The sequence below is a fragment of the Nicotiana attenuata genome, chromosome 1 (genome assembly GCF_001879085.1).
Source record: "Nicotiana attenuata strain UT chromosome 1, NIATTr2, whole genome shotgun sequence".
NCBI lineage: Eukaryota > Viridiplantae > Streptophyta > Magnoliopsida > Solanales > Solanaceae > Nicotiana > Nicotiana attenuata.
The window spans coordinates 12714823-12732517 of record NC_031989.1 but is presented as its reverse complement, the minus strand read 5'-3'; the positions used below and the strand labels follow the sequence as shown (position 1 = coordinate 12732517).

The 17695-nt window shown below is 42.9% G+C and overlaps 1 long non-coding RNA gene across 1 annotated transcript; it reads left to right on the top strand.

Annotated features, from left to right (window-relative positions):
• Window positions 2432-4700, top strand: LOC109240578. Its single transcript, XR_002070109.1, has 2 exons — window positions 2432-3143; window positions 4295-4700. It is a non-coding gene; the product is annotated as an uncharacterized LOC109240578 (long non-coding RNA).

The following is a 17695-nucleotide window of genomic DNA, read 5'->3' as shown; positions in this document are numbered from 1 at the left end:
TTGGTAAGAGTTGAGTCACGAGTGACAGAGAGGCTAGCCCGAGGGGCGATAGATATAGCCATGCATATGAGTGATGTTTGCCTGAGATGCTTGTTTATGAACTTATTGATTTCACTTCTCTTTAAAGTGAGTTTCCATCGAATATGTTGATTGATTGACTGTTTTCACTCATCTTTATATTGAGCCTCTGTCGGAAAGTTGAACAAATGTTTTTAAAACAACTTTTATTTAAACCGGGGTTATGAGATGTTCCGAAATTAATCAATGATTTGGTATTTGGTTATTCCCACCGAGATTTTCAAGTTATGAAGTACTTATGATTACTGTTTTGCCCGAGGGGCTGTTTTACGAACTATGCTTTGCCCGAGGGGCCGATTATTGCTTTAATCTCTATTGTTATTTTAAATGGTATTGAACCCCTACTAAAACTGCTGGAAGCATTTCAAAAATGATTTTTTTACTAAAAGATGGGTTTTAAAAGGGAAGGTTGACTCGTATTATGATTTGAAAGCCTGTTCTGTTTATTGAGCCTAACGCGAATGTGGATTCATTATTTCCTACTGCTCAGTCTTTATTTACTCTTATTACTTTCTGAGTTGGAGACTCACATTACTCCCTGCACCTCGTGTGCAAATGCAGGTATTTATTCACCCAGTAGCGGGTTTTGGCTGATTGGAGGCAGAGCTATAGGAGTTTAGCGAGGTGACTGCCAGCGTTCGCAGCACCGCTTCTCTCTCTGTTGTTCATTATTCCTGTTCAGTGTATTTTTAGACCTTGTAGTTGTATTTACACTCTTACAGATGCTCGTGACTTGTGACATCCCGATTTGGGCTGTGCTGGGTTGTACTCCCGCTAATTAATATTATTAAATTATATTTAGACTGCTTATTCATGTTTAACTATTTTGAAAAGGCGATATGAGTTGGTTGGCTGGCCTTGTCTTCACGAGAGGCGCTATCACGACCGGATCAGGGTTTGGGTCGTGACACCTTTCATGTTGCTTAATCTTGGAATGAATTAGATTCTCATGTCTTATTGATGAGTTCGGACTTAGGAAGATTAAGTGATTGTGTAGTAGTTGTGGCTGCGCAAGGATATAGAGAGATGTCAGTTGAGGCTAAGCAGGTGAGTTATAATCTACGGGGTTATGTACGGATGTGTTACCCTTGTGATATTGTGTGGAGGCTTTTTTTCTACCAGTGGGTTATAATTGTGAGATTTGAGTTAGGATCAGTTGTAATAATTGACATAACCGTAACGATGACGAATGTGAGCTTAGCAGATGATTTAAGGTATTATGTGGTATGTGTTACATGAGTTTATGAAGGATTTAGTTGAATCTCACACGCGGTATTATGACAGTAATAAAGTATGAGTATTGTGAGTTATCGAGTATTTTGATCTATGGCTTTGAGCCAAGTAGGGGAATCTGCTATCGACGATTTGGTTTCATGGTTACGTATTGTATTAGTTTCAGTCCGAGGAATACTTGTGAATCAGTTAGGACTTGCAGAAGTTGAGATTGAGGATGACTTGGGTAAGGGAATTTCTAGATGCGGGTTGTATTACACTCTATGGGTATATGTGAATCATGGAATGATTGAGTTGTTACTCGTGAAGGATGTAGTGCGCATGGCGTAGAAATTTGCTCGGTTGTGTTAAGGTGGGGTTACTTCAATGGGTGTTGTCGTGCTAATGGTGAACAGGTTGTTCGACCCGTTTGGGCAGTGAAATTGAGATTTGAGCTGGGCAAGATGACTCTCGAAAGGGTTCTAACAGATTCAAGACTTATATGTGGCAATTGAGAATTTTTCGGATTTGTATATGGCTAGAATTTGAGAATTACATTGGATGGCGTCGAGACTCGTGGTATTTTTTTATCATTATGGATTACATATGTTGACATCCAATTTTGTCCCTCCTTTCTTCTATTTTATTTTCTTGAGCTTCTAAGTTACTAATAAACCGAATACCTTATTTTTATTACCATTGTCATTAGTTTTAATATTTGTATAAGTATTACTATTTTTATTGGTATTGGTATTATTATTATTATTATTATTATTATTATTATTATTATTATTATTATTATTATTATTATTATTATTATTATTATTATTATTACTACTACTACTACTACTACTACTACTACTACTACTTTTACTACTTTCACAATTATCATTATTATTATTATTATTATTATTATTATTATTATTATTATTATGTTTGTTATTGTTGTTATTAATAATACTGCCGCAACTAATATTGTCATTACTTTAATTTTATAAATATCTACTTAATATTATTTTTTTCTCATACATATATATAGTATATAAATTTGAGTCTCAATACAAAGAAGTTCAAAAGAAATAATTTGAAGATTGGGAAAAGACCAATTAAATTCGGCCTATTGAAGGCCCAAGTTCGTTCTTTCACAAAAACCACACAACAACCCATTTCCATAGCCCATATCGTGCCAAAATGCACCAAACCAACACAAACCCATCAACTTTGCTTTGAATTAACCCAAATAATGAGCCCAACCACCTCTAAACCCTACGCCTCTTTTCTCTTCTCTCTCATACCATTTTTTCGATCGATTTCAGCTCTTCTTCGACCATGGCAGAGAATTGTCCACTCTATTTTCGTACAAAGGATCCTTACTATCTCTCTTCTCGAAGCAAGTCTTGTCTTCTTCCTCGAAGCGATAATCTGGTAAACTTTAACCCTTTTAAGCTAAAGTGAATCTCTCCATTTCGGGTGCTTTCTGAGGCAAATCATGTGAAGGCCTCAAACGTTCGGATTCGAAAGACTCTTTGACCACAAATTCAAAATCAAAATCAAGAATTCCCGCTCAAGAGAACACCCTAGATTTTTCACTATAAATACTTGCATATCGGACCACTTCTGGACGGGCTGGAGCCGCCACTCAAACATTAGTGTAAACACTACTATTTTCCTTACTCTTACCACTCTTCTCGTCCCTTAGAAACTTTTAGAAACAACTTTCAAACTTTTATTTACTGTCGCGGCCTACTTTAGCCGCGATAGAAGTGTTTGAGCCCATTCGACTCGAGGTTCGGATCTGTTCATAACGAGAGAGTAGATTCGAGGTCGACGCCCCGTTCACTGCTCACAAAAAGGTAAAATTCGGCCCTTTTCTGATTTCTCTTTCCTTTAAGTAAGACGCCTACTTAGGAAAATCATGTTTCAGTTTTCTTTTCTTTAGTTGTACTAAAATATGTTGGTGATATTTTGACACCGTGTCCTTAAAAGATCTTCTTGTTTGGGTATTTTGTCCAACGTTTTTATAATTGCACATCACGTTATAACTTTAAATCTTTTTCTTGCATTTGATAATAAATATGTCATGTATATTGTTGGTGTTTCCTTAGGGTATCGGGCTATTAATTTGGATTTCAGTAGTTAGTGACATGATTTTCGGTCTAATCACTATTTTGCTTACCTATATATTGTATAAAAGAGAAAAATATCTTCTGATACTTATTAATGCATCTCTTTTCTATTTTTTTGCATTCTAATAGAAAAATCCTGACTTTAAGCTTATTGCAAACTATAGATGCCATGCCCATAGGCTTTGAAATGCTTGTTTCAAATAGACTTTAAAATGTTCACATGTTTATCTTGTGGACATTATGCCTTCATGTTCTTCCTTAAGATCCACAATTAAGTACTAGTATTTTTGCTAATTTAAGAATAACGTTTAATAGGGTGTAAAGTTAGTCTTTTTTTTTTACTTTAAAGTTCTGCCAGTTTTTCAATCTATGGCATTATGATGTGATAAGGGATTTATTCTAGTTTAGATGTATAGGGATCATGTCTTATATGTTTAAAATATTACGTGAGATAATCCGGTGCTAACAGGATGTGTGTTGTCATGTCTTGACCTTAGTAGCATTAATATAGGTTCACGTTATAGTATGTTTGGAAATACTATTCATTAGTACTAACACACCTTGATGGGTATTAATAGTATTTGTACTTTCATGTAGAACTTAACTTAAAATAGGTTGGAACTAGAAGCATGACTTAGGATGCTAAGACAGAAACTCTTATGTAGAAACTTATTTTAGAAGATGAAATATGGATGCATGCTCTAAGTTGTTCATGTTCTGATTCATGTACCCATGTACGACATGAGAAATATTCGATGTTTTGACTGCCGCAATGTGACTTTCATTTTGTTTATTCATAGCATGTGTGTTGTTGAGATTCAGATTCTTCTTCTAACCTTTTCCTCTTTTATTTTTTCTTCTTTTGCATGACATACCAGAGTTGCGGCGGGTCTTGTTCCGAGACTCAATGTCGTTGCCTTGCCCGACACCAGCATCCCGTCTTCACTCTTCTTCATCCACTTCTCTTGCCTTCTCATCCAAACAGAAAGCAGAGAGGCGAGAGAAGTTGGAAAATTCATCTCTTTCATTTGTTGTGACTATTGTATTTGCTTTTGGTGCTACTCATTCCTATGTAGTATATAATCTAGAATGATATTTATATGGCATATGGGTAGTAGACCCTTATGTAGCTGAGAATTAAATCAACTTTGTTTAAGTCCAAAATGGAAGAAGTTAGGCTTGAAACAAGTTCCTTGCAAATGTTTGAAAAATCAATTCAAACGTCCTGAAATTCTTTAAATTTTGAGTACGTTTTTTTTTCTAAAAAATGGATTTCTTAGTCAAGACATTTTTGGTTTATGATTTTGTTTATGTTAACATGCTTTGGAGCTTTCTGTAGTTTTTGAAATCAAATATTTTAGGAGTCTAAAATAGTTTGCAGCTCACTTTTCAAGAGGTCTAAAATAGGAGTCTAAGTCCGGTCGGTTAACTATTTTTATGGATCGTAATGAATGCCTAATACGTTCTCGTTAGGATAATTTGAACCCTTACCTAGAACCTTTAGGTTAAGTAGACCATTAATAGAGTTATACTTTAAATTACTTTAATCAACACTAGGTGTCCCAATTCACCATAATTAATTAGGTGGCGACTCTTCAACTTTAATAAAATCCGGAATTGCTTATATGTTGTACCTTATTCTAACCAGTTTAAAATGGGGTATAACAACATATTTCAGTGTCAGGAAGGTGAAGTTAACGTCTTTAGGTTCACAAAAGGTCTTTTCAGAGTGGGTGTCTCGGTTGTGGTACTTTTGGGGTGCTTAAGAGGGAATACATCGGCTTATGGGCCTTAGGGCGGTGTGGTTTGATGCTAGGATCTCTTATGGCGAGCTTTGGGTAAGGATCGTGATGTTCTGACAAGGAGAAGTATCACCTTGAGGGTAATTCGGAAGGAACTCAGAGAAATAGGACAGCTTGGTATTAGGTTGGATCAACACAGTGATGGATATGATCAATTCTTTGGGTACTTATGATGTGGTGAGTCTCTACAGGTGTTTTCTGGCAATGCTTTGGGTTTTGATGACTTGCATGGCCTGGTTGAGTTAGAGAGATTCAGTTCTGATGGCTTGGTTATGTGCAAATGGGTTTTGAAGAGTTTTTGATGATTTCTACCACGATTTGAGATGGAATTTTCTATCAACGTGAGGAGCATGCTGCGTATTGTGATTTTCTCCTGGATGGGATCAAATGGAAGGTTTCTGACTGATCGGGTATGTATTGTGCTGGTGACTCAGAGTTGATTATGAGATTCTCGTACTTTTCATATGATGGCATTACAGATGCGGTATGCTGTGTGGGATTGATATTTGCATGTGCAAGGTCACAGATCAGTTTTGAAGGGGAGGTTGTGAATTGTGAACAATATGGACAGTTTCAGATGACTAGGTGAATGATATTACTATTTGGTATTTCTTGAGGAGAGTGTACCGTTCAGAAGGTGCACTGTGCTTTGATTTACGGATGCTTCATTGATATTGCAATACTCTCCTGGTTGATCGACTGCTGATATTCAGATATTACTATGAAGAACGGAAGAATTAGAGAAGTATTCTGTGACGACCCGACCAATCGTCTCATGAGTTACCGCTCCGTTTCCCCTATTTTTGCTTCTTTATGCTTCGTTATCCATGTTTTATGTGGTCGAGTTGGTTGGTTTGTGGTTGGAGTGGATTTGGTAAGGAAATGAGACACTTAGTCTCTTTAAAGAAGGCTTAAGTTGGAAAAGTCAACTGGACGTTGACTTATGAGTTAGAGGGATCGGATGTGATTTTCGATGGTTCGGTTAGCTTCGGGGAATGATTTGTGACTTAGGAGTGTGATCGGAAGTGGTTTTGGAGGTCCGGTGTAGAATTAGGCTTGAATTGGCGAAGTTAGTAATTTTTGGCAATTTCCGGTTGATAGGTGAGATTTAGATCCGAGGGTCGGAATGGGAATCCGAGAGTTGCTGTAGCTTCGTTATGTCATTTGTGATGTGTGTGCAAAATTTTAGGTCATTCGGACGTCGTTTAGTCGGGTTTTTGATCAAAAGCGTGTTTCGGAAGTTTTAGAAGAACTTAGGCTTGAATCCGATGTATTTTGATGGTTTTGGTGTTGTTTGAGGTGTTTTGAGGATTGGAACAAGTTTGAATGATGTTTTGGGATGTGTTGATGCTTTTGGTTGAGGTCCCGGGGGCCTCGGGGTAATTTTGGATGGCTAACGGGAAGAATTTTGGACTTGTGCAATTTCAGATTTCTGCTGTTTCTAGTATTTTCGCACCTGCGGCTTGGAAACCGCAGGTGCGGTATCGCAGATGCGGAAGGAAAGGCGCAGATGCGGTTTTAGGAAGGAGAGTCAGGAACCGCAGATGCGGTATGGGGACCGCACCTGCGGAGTCGCAGATGCGACCATTTGACCGCAGAAGCGGTTTTGGGAGAGAAAGGTTGAGACCGCAGATGCGGTGGGGTGCCCGCACCTGCGGAGCCGCATATGCGGCTGGTGGACCGCATATGCGGATTTGGGCCTTTAATGAATTTCCGCAGAAGCGGACTTGTGACCGCAAATGCGGTACCGCAAAAGCGGTGGAGGGGTCGCAGATGCGAAAACCCCTGGGCAGAAGGGTTTTTAAACATTTTATTCCGCGAGCTTAAGTCATTTTTCCTCCATTGTTGAACATTTTGAGAGCTCTTTGGGAGAAATTGAAGAGGGATTTGAAGAGGATTGATTGGAGGTAAGTTTTATGAACAAAAAAAAAACGTGATTATATTGTGAAATTAACCTAGAAATTCATGGAAATTTAGCTAAAAATGGAGGTTTAGGGCTTGAGATTAAGAGAGTCTAAATTGGGGATTTGAGGGGTCAATTGAACTCCGATTCTTGTGTTTTTGATATGTATGAACTCGCGGGGAGATAATGAATCTAATGATGTAAAAATTTCTGAGTTTCGAGAAGTGGACCCGGGGCTCGAGTTTTGCTAATTTCGAGATTTTTGATATTTTTTGATTGTTTTCGCTTGGGCCTTGTTCCCTTAGCATATTGTGATGTATTTGCTCTGGTTGTGGTCATTCGACGCGCGAGGAGGACGATTTGAGAGGCAAGGGCATAGCGAGCTAAAGCTTTGGCCGGTTTGAGGTGAGTAATGATTGTAAATGATGTCCTGAGGGTTTGAAACCCCGGATTTGCACAACGTAGTGCTATGTTGAGGTGAGACACACATTGTATGATGAGCGTGGGGTCCATTACTACTGGGGATTGTGACTTGGTCCGTCCCGATTGATGATTTCACCGCATTTTTGACTGAGATTTAATAATTATCATTATGATTTGGGCTAGTTGCCATGTTTGGGGCCTTGTGCCGACTTGTAGAACCCTTAGGGGGCATTATGACTGATTTTCCTCACTTTACTTGTTAAAACCATATCCTCAGTCATGTTTCTAACTGTTTAAAACAGTATGAACCGGTTTTTGAAATGTTAATCCTAAATGAAAGAAATATGTGGGCTGAGATCCCTACCTTATATTATTGTGTCCGAGAGGCTGTGATTATAATGACTGAGAGGGGTTAAGAACCCAAATGGTGAGGATGTAATATATATATATATATATATATACATACATACATATATTATGGATCGGGCTGCACGCCGCAGCAAATACTTATATTGATCGGGCTGCACGCCGCAGCAAATATATATGTGGATCGGGCTGCGCGCCGCAGCAATATAGTGCTTCGGCTGTAGGAGCCCCTCCCGGAGTCTACACACCCCCAGTGAGCGCAGTCGACTATTTATATGGATTGGGCTGTGCGCCACAAGCGATGTACGAATCGGGCTGCAAGCCGCAGCGGTCATTTTGATTTTAGTGATTGTGAGAGATATATGGTTACTGTGTTCGAGGAACGGGGTTATACTTGTTAATACCTGATAAGCTACCTGTCTTACCCGATCAGGAGATTTCACTTGACTTCTTCACTATTTTGCTGCTTTAAGTTGATTTACTGCTTTGATATAGAACTGCTTAGTGGTTTTACGTGATTTCTTACTGTTAGCCATTATTTATGATTATTACTCATTAAGTCGGAGTACTCACATTACTCCCTGCACCTTGCGTGCAGATCCGGGTATTCCCGAGGCATAGTGAGGTCTTCTTGCTAATCATCATCCACCGGAGTTATCGAGGTAGCTGCATGGCGTCCGCAGACCCGATTTCTCCTTCTATCTTTACCTTTCAGCATATTCTAGACTATCTTTATGTTAGGCTGTTTAAAACTTGTAATAGAGGCTCTTGACTTGTGACACCGGATCGGTGGGCTATTGTAAAGATATCGTTATGGTTTTCTGCGTACTTTATCTTCTGTTTCAGACTTCTGCTGATGTTGAATTGGTAATTAACTCTGGTAATTGGTAATGAATTTTAAGCAAAGGGAGTTGTGAGTGTAAACTGGTCGGGCTTGCCTAGCAATGTGTTAGGCGCCATCACGACCGGGGTTGGGGTCGTGACAAGTTGGTATCAGAGCCTAGGTACCTTGGTCTTACGAGTCATGAGCCAGTTTAATAGAGTCTCGTGGATCGGTACGGAGACGTCTGTATTTATCCTCGAGAGGCTGCAGAACCTTTAGGAAAAACTTCATCTTCTTGAAATTCTTCGTCGTGCGAACTTGTTGATCCGAGTACTAATCTTCTCTTTATTCTATTCTCTCACAGATGGTGAGGACTCGCACTACCGGACGAGGTGGACGACCACCAGTACCACCCACTGAGGCCACCAGAGGCCGTGGACGCGGTCGTGGTCGTGGCAGAGGCAGAGTAGCGAGGGCAGCATCTATTGATCCACCAGCTGCCCCAGCTCCGGATCAGACTCCAGCAGCACCAGTTCAGGCACCAGCTGTGCCCATCGTGATTCCAGGTCTACAGGAGACCTTGACACAGATCTTGACAGTTTGCACCGGCCTGGCTCAGGCAGTTTCAGCCACCACAGCAGCAGCTACTTCGCAGGCCGGGGGAGGCAACCAGACCCCCGCTGCTCGCACACCTGAGCAGGTAGTGCAGGGACTACAAACGACAGAGGCACCTCCAGCTCAGCCGATTGCACCAGTGCAGGAGTTCAGGGTTCCAGTTATGCCGGAGGATGAGCAGCGTCGTCTTGACAGGTTTGGTAGACTCCAGCCTCCAACATTCAGTTGTGCTGAGGGCGAGGATGCCCAGGGTTTTCTTGACAGGTGTCAGCGGATGCTCCGTACAGTAGGGATTCTTGAGTCTAGTGGTGTGGCATTTACCACCTTTCAGTTTACTGGGGCTGCCTTTACTTGGTGGGAGGCGTATGAGAGGCGTAGGCCGGATGGTGCAGCGCCACTTTCGTGGCAGCAGTTCTCCACTCTTTTCTTAGAGAAGTATGTACCGCAGTCCCATAGAGAGGAGCTGCGTAGGCAGTTTGAGTGGTTGACGCAGGGAGATATGACCGTGACCCAGTACGAGATGAGGTTTTCGTAGTTGGCTCGTCATGCCACCTGGATGATTCCGTCAGATCGTTAGAGGATCCAGAGATTTGTGGATGGCCTTAACTACCATCTTCGTATTCTGAGGACTAGAGAGAGAGTTGGGTGCTACGCTCGAGGAGGTGGTGGATATCGCTCGTGAGATCGAGTCAGTCGCCGTCGGGAGCGAGAGGAGAGGGAGGCCAAAAGGCCTCGTGGATCGGGCAGTTACAGTGGTGTTCCTTCGAGGGGCCAGTTCTAGCATGGTAGAGGTCGTTCTTTCTGGCCTGCTCAGTCGACCCGTCTAGAGTATCGTGGGGCATCTTCAAGTCGTGGTCATCATGGGCCTCAGCAGGGCCAGCCTTAACTCAGCGCCCTCCCAGCTCAGATCTCATCTCGTGCCCCATCAGCTCAGGGTTCTTCCGCGCCGAGTGCATCTGCTAGTCACTCAGGTGCGAGGGGTTCCCTTCAGTCCCCATCTCCAGCACCGGGTAGTTGTTATGAGTGCGGAGAGTTTGGTCACATGAGGAGGCAGTGTCCTCGACTCCGTGACGGTCAGCATCAGCAGAGGGGTCAGCCCTCGACTTCTGCTCCAGTTACTTCACCACCCGCCCAGCAAGCTAGGGGTGGAGATCAGGCAGCCAGGGGTCGCCCCAGAGGGGGAGGCCGATCAGGAGGTGGTCAGGCTCGTTTTTATGCTATTCCAGGCAGGACAGATGCTATTGCTTCGGATGCTGTCATTACAGGTATTGTTTCAGTCTGCCACAGAGATGCCTCCGTATTATTTGATCCCGGTTCCACCTATTCTTATGTATCCTCATATTTTGCTCACTATTTGAGTGCGCCCCGGGAGTCTCTTGCTTTACCTGTTCATGTGTCTACCCCGGTGGGTGATACTTTTGTTGTGGACCGTGTGTACCGGTTATGTGTTGTGAGTATTGGGGGTCTGGAGACTCGAGTTGATCTATTTCTATTGAGCATGGTGGAGTGTTATTTTAGGGATGGATTGGTTATCTCCGTGTCATGCTATTCTAGACTGTCACGCTAAGACAATCACTTTGGCTATGCCGGGTGTACCGCGGATCGAGTGGCGTGGTGTGACTGATTATGTTCCGAGTAGAGTATTTTCTTTCTTGAAGGCCCAGCGTATGGTTGGGAAGGGTTGTCTTTCATATCTAGCGTTTGTGTGGGATGTTAGAGCTGAGGCTCCTAGTATCGATTCTGTTCCAGTTGTGAGGGATTTTCCCGATGTGTTTCCTGCAGACCAGCCGGGCATGCCACCGGACAGGGATATTGATTTTGGTATTGACGTGGTGCCGGGCACTCAGCCCATTTCTATTCCTCCATATCGCATGGCACCAGCAGAGTTGAAAGAATTGAAGGAGCAGCTTCAGGAACTCCTAGATAAGGGGTTCATTCGGCCTAGTGTGTCACCTTGGGGTGCGCCAGTTCTGTTTGTATAGAAGAAGGATGGCACAATGAGCATGTGCATCGATTATAGGCAATTGAACAAGGTAACAATTAAGAAAAAGTATCCCCTGCCTCGCATTGATGATTTATTTGACCAGCTTCAGGGAGCGAGGGTGTTCTCCAAGATTGACCTCCGTTCGGGTTATCACCAGTTGATGATCAGGGATTCAGATATTCTTAAGACTGCTTTCAGGACTAGATATGGTCACCATGAGTTCCTTGTCATGTCTTTCAGGCTGGCCATGCCCCAGCAGCGTTCATGCATTTGATGAACAGTGTGTTTCGGCCTTATCTGGATTCATTCGTTATCATTTTCATTGATGATATTCTGGTGTACTCGCGTAGTCAGGAGGAGCACGCGGAGCATTTACGAGTTGTATTGCAGATATTGAGGGAGGAGAAGCTTTATGCAAAGTTCTCCAAGTGTGAGTTTTGGCTCAGTTCAGTGGCTTTCTTGCGTGGTGTCCAACGAGGGTATTCAGGTTGATCCAAAGAAGATAGAAGCGGTTCAGAGTTGGCCTAGACCGTCCTCTACCACAGAGATTCGTAGCTTTCTTGGGTTGGAAGGATATTATCGCCGATTTGTTCAGGGATTTTCATCCATTGCATCACCCTTGACCAAGTTGACTTAGAAGGTGCTTCATTTGCATGGTCGGACGAGTGTGAGGAGAGCTTTCAGAAGCTCAAGACAGCCTTGACCACAGCTCCAGTATTGGTTTTGCCATCAGCTTCAGGTTCATATACCGTATATTGTGATGCTTTGAGAGTTGGGATTAGTTGTGTATTGATGCAGGAGGGTAGAGTTATTGCTTATGCTTATCGTCAGTTGAAGCCCCATGAGAAGAACTACCCTGTTCATGACTTGGAGTTGGCTGCCATTGTTCATGCATTGAAGATTTGGAGGCACTACTTGTATGGCGTATCTTGTGAGGTATTCACTGATCATCGCAGTCTTCGGCATTTGTTCAAGCAAAAGGATCTTAATTTGAGACAGCGGAGATGGCTAGAGTTACTTAAGGATTATGATATTACTATTCTGTATCATCCGGGAAAGGCCCACGTAGTGGTCGATACTTTGAGCCGAAAGACAGTGAGTATGGGGAGTTTGGCGTACATTCCAGTTGGGGAGAGACCCCGTGCAGTTGATGTTCAGGCTTTGGCCAATCGGTTTGTGAGACTAGATATTTCGGAGCCCAGTCGGGTGTTGGCTTGTGTGGTTTCTAGGTCTTCCTTGTATGATCGCATCAGAGAGCGCCAGTATGATGACCCGCATTTGCTTGTCCTTAAGGACAGGGTTCAGCATGATGATGCCAGAGATGTGACCATCGGTGATGATGGTGTGTTGATGATGTAGGGCCGGATTTGCGTGCCCAATATGGATGGGCTTAGGGAGTTGATTTTGGAGGAGGCCCACAGCTCGCGGTATTCTATTCATCCGGGTGCCGCGAAGATGTATCAGGATCTTAGACAGCACTATTGGTGGAGAAGAATGAAGAAAGATATTGTGGGATTTGTAGCTCGGTGTCTCAATTGTCAGCAGGTGAAATACGAGCATCAGAGACTGGGTGCTTGCTTCAGCAGATGGATATTCCCGAGTGGAAGTGGGAGAGGATCACAATGGACTTTGTTGTTGGACTTCCTCGAACTTTGAAGAAATTTGATGCTATTTGGTTTACTGTGGATCGGCTGACCAAGTCCGCGTACTTCATTCCTGTGTGTACTACCTATTCTTCATAGCGGCTGGCAGGGATTTATATCCGGGAGATTGTTCGGTTGCATGGTGTTCCGGTTTCCATCATCTCAGATAGGGGTACTCAGTTTACTTCGCAGTTTTGGAGAGCCGTGCAGACAGAGTTGGGTACTCATGTGGAGTTGAGCACAGCATTTCATCCTCAAGCAGACGGACAGTCCGAGCGTACTATTTAGATATTGGAGGACATGTTGCATGCTTGTGTCATTGATTTTGGAGGTTCATGGGATGAGTTTTTGCCGCTTGCCGAGTTTTCCTACAACAACAGCTACCAGTCGAGTATTCAGATGGCCCCGTATGAGGTGTTGTATGGGAGATGGTGTAGATCTCCAGTCGGTTGGTTCGAGCCCGGCGAGGCTAGACTGTTGGGGACAGAGTTGGTTCAGGATGCCTTAGAGAAGGTGAAGGTGATTTAGGAGAGACTTCATATAGCGCAGTCGCGTCAGAAGAGTTATGCAGACCGGAAGGTTCGAGATGTATCCTACATGGTTGGTGAGAAGGTTTTGCTGAAGGTTTTGCCCATGAAGGGTGTTATGAGATTTGGAAAGAAAGGGAAGTTGAGTCCGCGGTTCATTGGGCCTTTTGAGGTACTCAGGAGGATTGGGGAGGTGGCTTATATGCTTGNTATTTTTGGCGATTTCCGGTTGATAGGTGAGATTTAGATCCGAGGGTCGGAATGGGATTCCGAGAGTTGCTACAGCTTCGTTATGTCATTTGTGATGTTTGTGCAAAATTTTAGGTCATTCGGACGTCGTTTAGTCGGGTTTTTGATCAAAAGCGTGTTTCGGAAGTTTTAGAAGAACTTAGGCTTGAATCCGATGTAATTTGATGGTTTTGGTGTTGTTTGAGGTGTTTTGAGGATTGGAACAAGTTTGAATGATGTTTTGGGATGTGTTGGTGCTTTTGGTTGAGGTCCCGGGGGCCTTGGGGTAATTTCGGATGGTTAACGGGAAGAATTTTGGACTTGTGCAATTTAAGATTTCTGTTGTTTATGGTATTTTCGCACCTGCGGCTTGGGAACCGCAGGTGCGGTATCGCAGATGCGGAAGGAAAGGCACAGATGCAGTTTTAGGAAGGAGAGTCAGGAACTGCAGATGCGGTATGGGGACCGCACCTGCGGAGTCGCAGATGCGACCATTTGACCGCAGAAGCGGTTTTGGGAGAGAAAGGTTGAGACCGCAGATGCGGTGGGGTGCCCACACCTGCGGAGCCACATATGCGGATGGTGGACCGCGGATGCGGATTTGGGCCTTTAATGAATTTCCGCTGAAGCGGACTTGTGACCGCAAATGCGGTACCGCAGAAGCGGTGGAGGGGTCGCAGATGTGAAAATCCCTGGGCAGAAGGGTTTTTAAACGTTTTATTCCGCGAGCTTAAGTCATTTTTCCTCCATTGTTGAACATTTTGAGAGCTCTTTGGGAGAAATTGAAGAGGGATTTGAAGAGGATTGATTGGAGGTAAGTTTTATGAACATAAAAAACGTGATTATATTGTGAAATTAACCTAGAAATTCATGGAAATTTAGCTAAAAATGGAGGTTTAGGGCTTGAGATTAAGAGAGTCTAAATTGGGGATTTGAGGGGTCAATTGAACTCCGATTCTAGTGTTTTTGATATGTATGAACTCGCGGGGAGATAAGGAATCTAATGATGTAAAAATTTCTGAGTTTCGAGAAGTGGGCCCGGGGCTCGGGTTTTGCTAATTTCGAGATTTTTGATATTTTTCGATTGTTTTCGCTTGGGCCTTGTTCCCTTAGCATATTGTGACGTATTCACTCTGGTTTTGGTCAGATTCGACACGCGAGGAGGCCGATTTGAGAGGCAAGGGCATAGCGAGCTAGAGCTTTGGCTGGTTTGAGGTGAGTAATGATTGTAAATGATGTCCTGAGGGTTTGAAACCCCGAATTTGCACAACGTAGTGCTATGTTGAGGTGAGACACACGCTGTATGATGAGCGTGGGGTCCATTACTACTGGGAATTGTGACTTGGTCCGTCCCGATTGGTGATTTCACCGCATTTTTGACTGAGATTTAATAATTATCATTATGATTTGGGCTAGTTGCCATGTTTGGGGCCTTGTGCCGACTTGTAGAGCCCTTAGGGGCATTATGACTGATTTTCCTCACTTTACTTGTTAAAAACCATATCCTCAGTCATGTTTCTAACTGTTTAAAACAATATGAACCGGTTTTTGAAATGTTAATCCTAAATGAAAGAAATATGTGGGCTGAGATCCCTACCTTATATTATTGTGCCCGAGAGGCTGTGATTATAATGACTGAGAGGGGTTAAGAACCCAAATGGTGAGGATGTTATATATATATATATATTATGGATCGGGCTGCACGCCGCAGCAAATACTTATATGGATCGGGCTGTACGCCGCAGCAAATATATATGTGGATCGGGCTGCGCGCCGCAGCAATATAGCGCTTGGGCTGTAGGAGCCCCTCCCGGAGTCTGCACACCCCCAGTGAGCGCATTCAACTATTTATATGGATCGAGCTGTGCGCCACAGCGATGTACGGATCGGGCTGCACGCCGCAGCGATCATTTTGATTTCAGTGATTGTGAGAGATATATGGTTACTGTGTTCGAGGAATGGGGTTATACTTGTTAAATACCTGATAAGCTACCTGTCTTACCTGATCTAGGAGATTTCACTTGACTTCTTCACTATTTTGCTGCTTTAAGTTGATTTACTGCTTTGATATAGAACTGCTTAGTGCTTTTACGTGATTTCTTACTGTCAGCCATTATTTATGATTATTACTCACTGAGTCGGAGTACTCACATTACTCCCTGCACCTTGCGTGCAGATTCGGGTGTTCCCGAGGCATAGTGAGGGCTTCTTGCTGATCATCATCCACCAGAGTTATCGAGGTAGCTGCATGGAGTCCGCAGACCCAATTTCTCCTTCTATCTTTACCTTTCAGCATATTCTAGACTATCTTTGTGTTAGGCTGTTTAAAAACTTGTAATAGAGGCTCTCGACTTGTGACACCGGATCGGTGGGCTATTGTAGAGATATCGTTATGGTTTTCCGCATACTTTATCTTTTATTTCAGACTTGTGTTGATGTTGAATTGGTAATTAACTCTGGTAATTGGTAATGAATTTTAAGCAATGGGAGTTGTGACTGTAAATTGGTAGGGCTTGCCTAGCAATGTATTGGGCGCCATCACGACCGGGGTTGGGGTCGTGACATATTCCTCGTGGGATGATCATTCATGAGAGATGTGTTAGGCATTCGGGTGATGGGGTTGGGACCATATATGGTGATTCATGTGTTCTATGTATTTGGAGACTTGGAGTTCTCAGAAGCAGGTTGTTTCGTGGTTGTGGACTGTGAAGAAGTGGCCAAAGCTAGCCAGATGATAGTATGTGTTATGGTTAGGTCATTGTGGACTTTTGGAGGGCTATTTGTCCATTCGGGGATGAGCGGAGTTGATTTGGGGGCCCATTGGCAGGCCCAATGACGATGTGTATTCTACATTGAGTCGGATTTGTTGACTCCAGACTGCTATTGTTGAGGGATGTGCCATTCGGTTAGAGTTGAGCTTATTCGTGTTTTGATATGCTCTATGAGCCACCCTTTTATGCTACGAGGGGTTGTAATTCGTTAGTTATATACACACATGGTGCAGTTCTATTTGGGCCTTATGGTAGAATTTGAACGAAATGGGTATTAGGGTGTTGAATGATTGATTGCGCATTGATTATGTTCATTCCGGACTATGGTATTGAGTTATTTGCTTCTCAGTGGTTATGGTCATGCACTTTGGTACTAGACGTCAAATTGCGCGTGGTTGTTGATTTTGAGCATTCTGACTTGAGGTATTTCATGTGGACCAGTGTTTGGATGGGGTCGCGCATTGTAGCGAAGTTATGTTGGGATATGATCCTTTGTGTTAGATTCCTGTATTTTGGTTCTAAGGTGTGTGATAGGTTCTTAGCATTGTGTCGTGGTGGTACTTGTTGAGCTTGCCGGACAGTTCTCTCACTGGAGTCATTTTCTATGTTTGAGTACATTTGAATTGTTGCGTATTGGTGCACGGATTGCAGGGTTTGTGGCTCTAGGTAGTATTGGTGAGGCACGCCAGTAGAGTAGCTTGTATTTGATAAGATGAGGTCGTCGGGCCTAGAATGGGTGCTATTGGATTTGATTGTGGTATATTTGAAAGGATAATATCGCTGATCGGCTTAGAAATTGGCTATAGTTCTTGTCGAACGAGAGGGAGCTCCATGACTTTTTGATCTGATGAATGGTTATGAGTTTCTGCATGTTTCTTTCATCATCTGCAGTACACAGAGGTTTTAGAACGAGGTTTGTTTGATATGAGCTATATTACCAGTATCGTTTATTTTTAAGCAGCTACGGTGATTAAAAATTATTGCTATGAGTATTTGAGTTATGTGGTATATCATGTAATTGTGTCTTGGGTTACAGTTAAGGCTCGAATGTAGTTTATTCAGACTTATACAGTGTATAGATGCGAGATTTGGGTCTTATAAGAAATTCCGGATGTTGGAATAATGGATTCCAAGGTTTATGGGCTAAGGTTGAATTAAGGATCTTTTGTTAGGTTATGTCATCAGGCTTATATG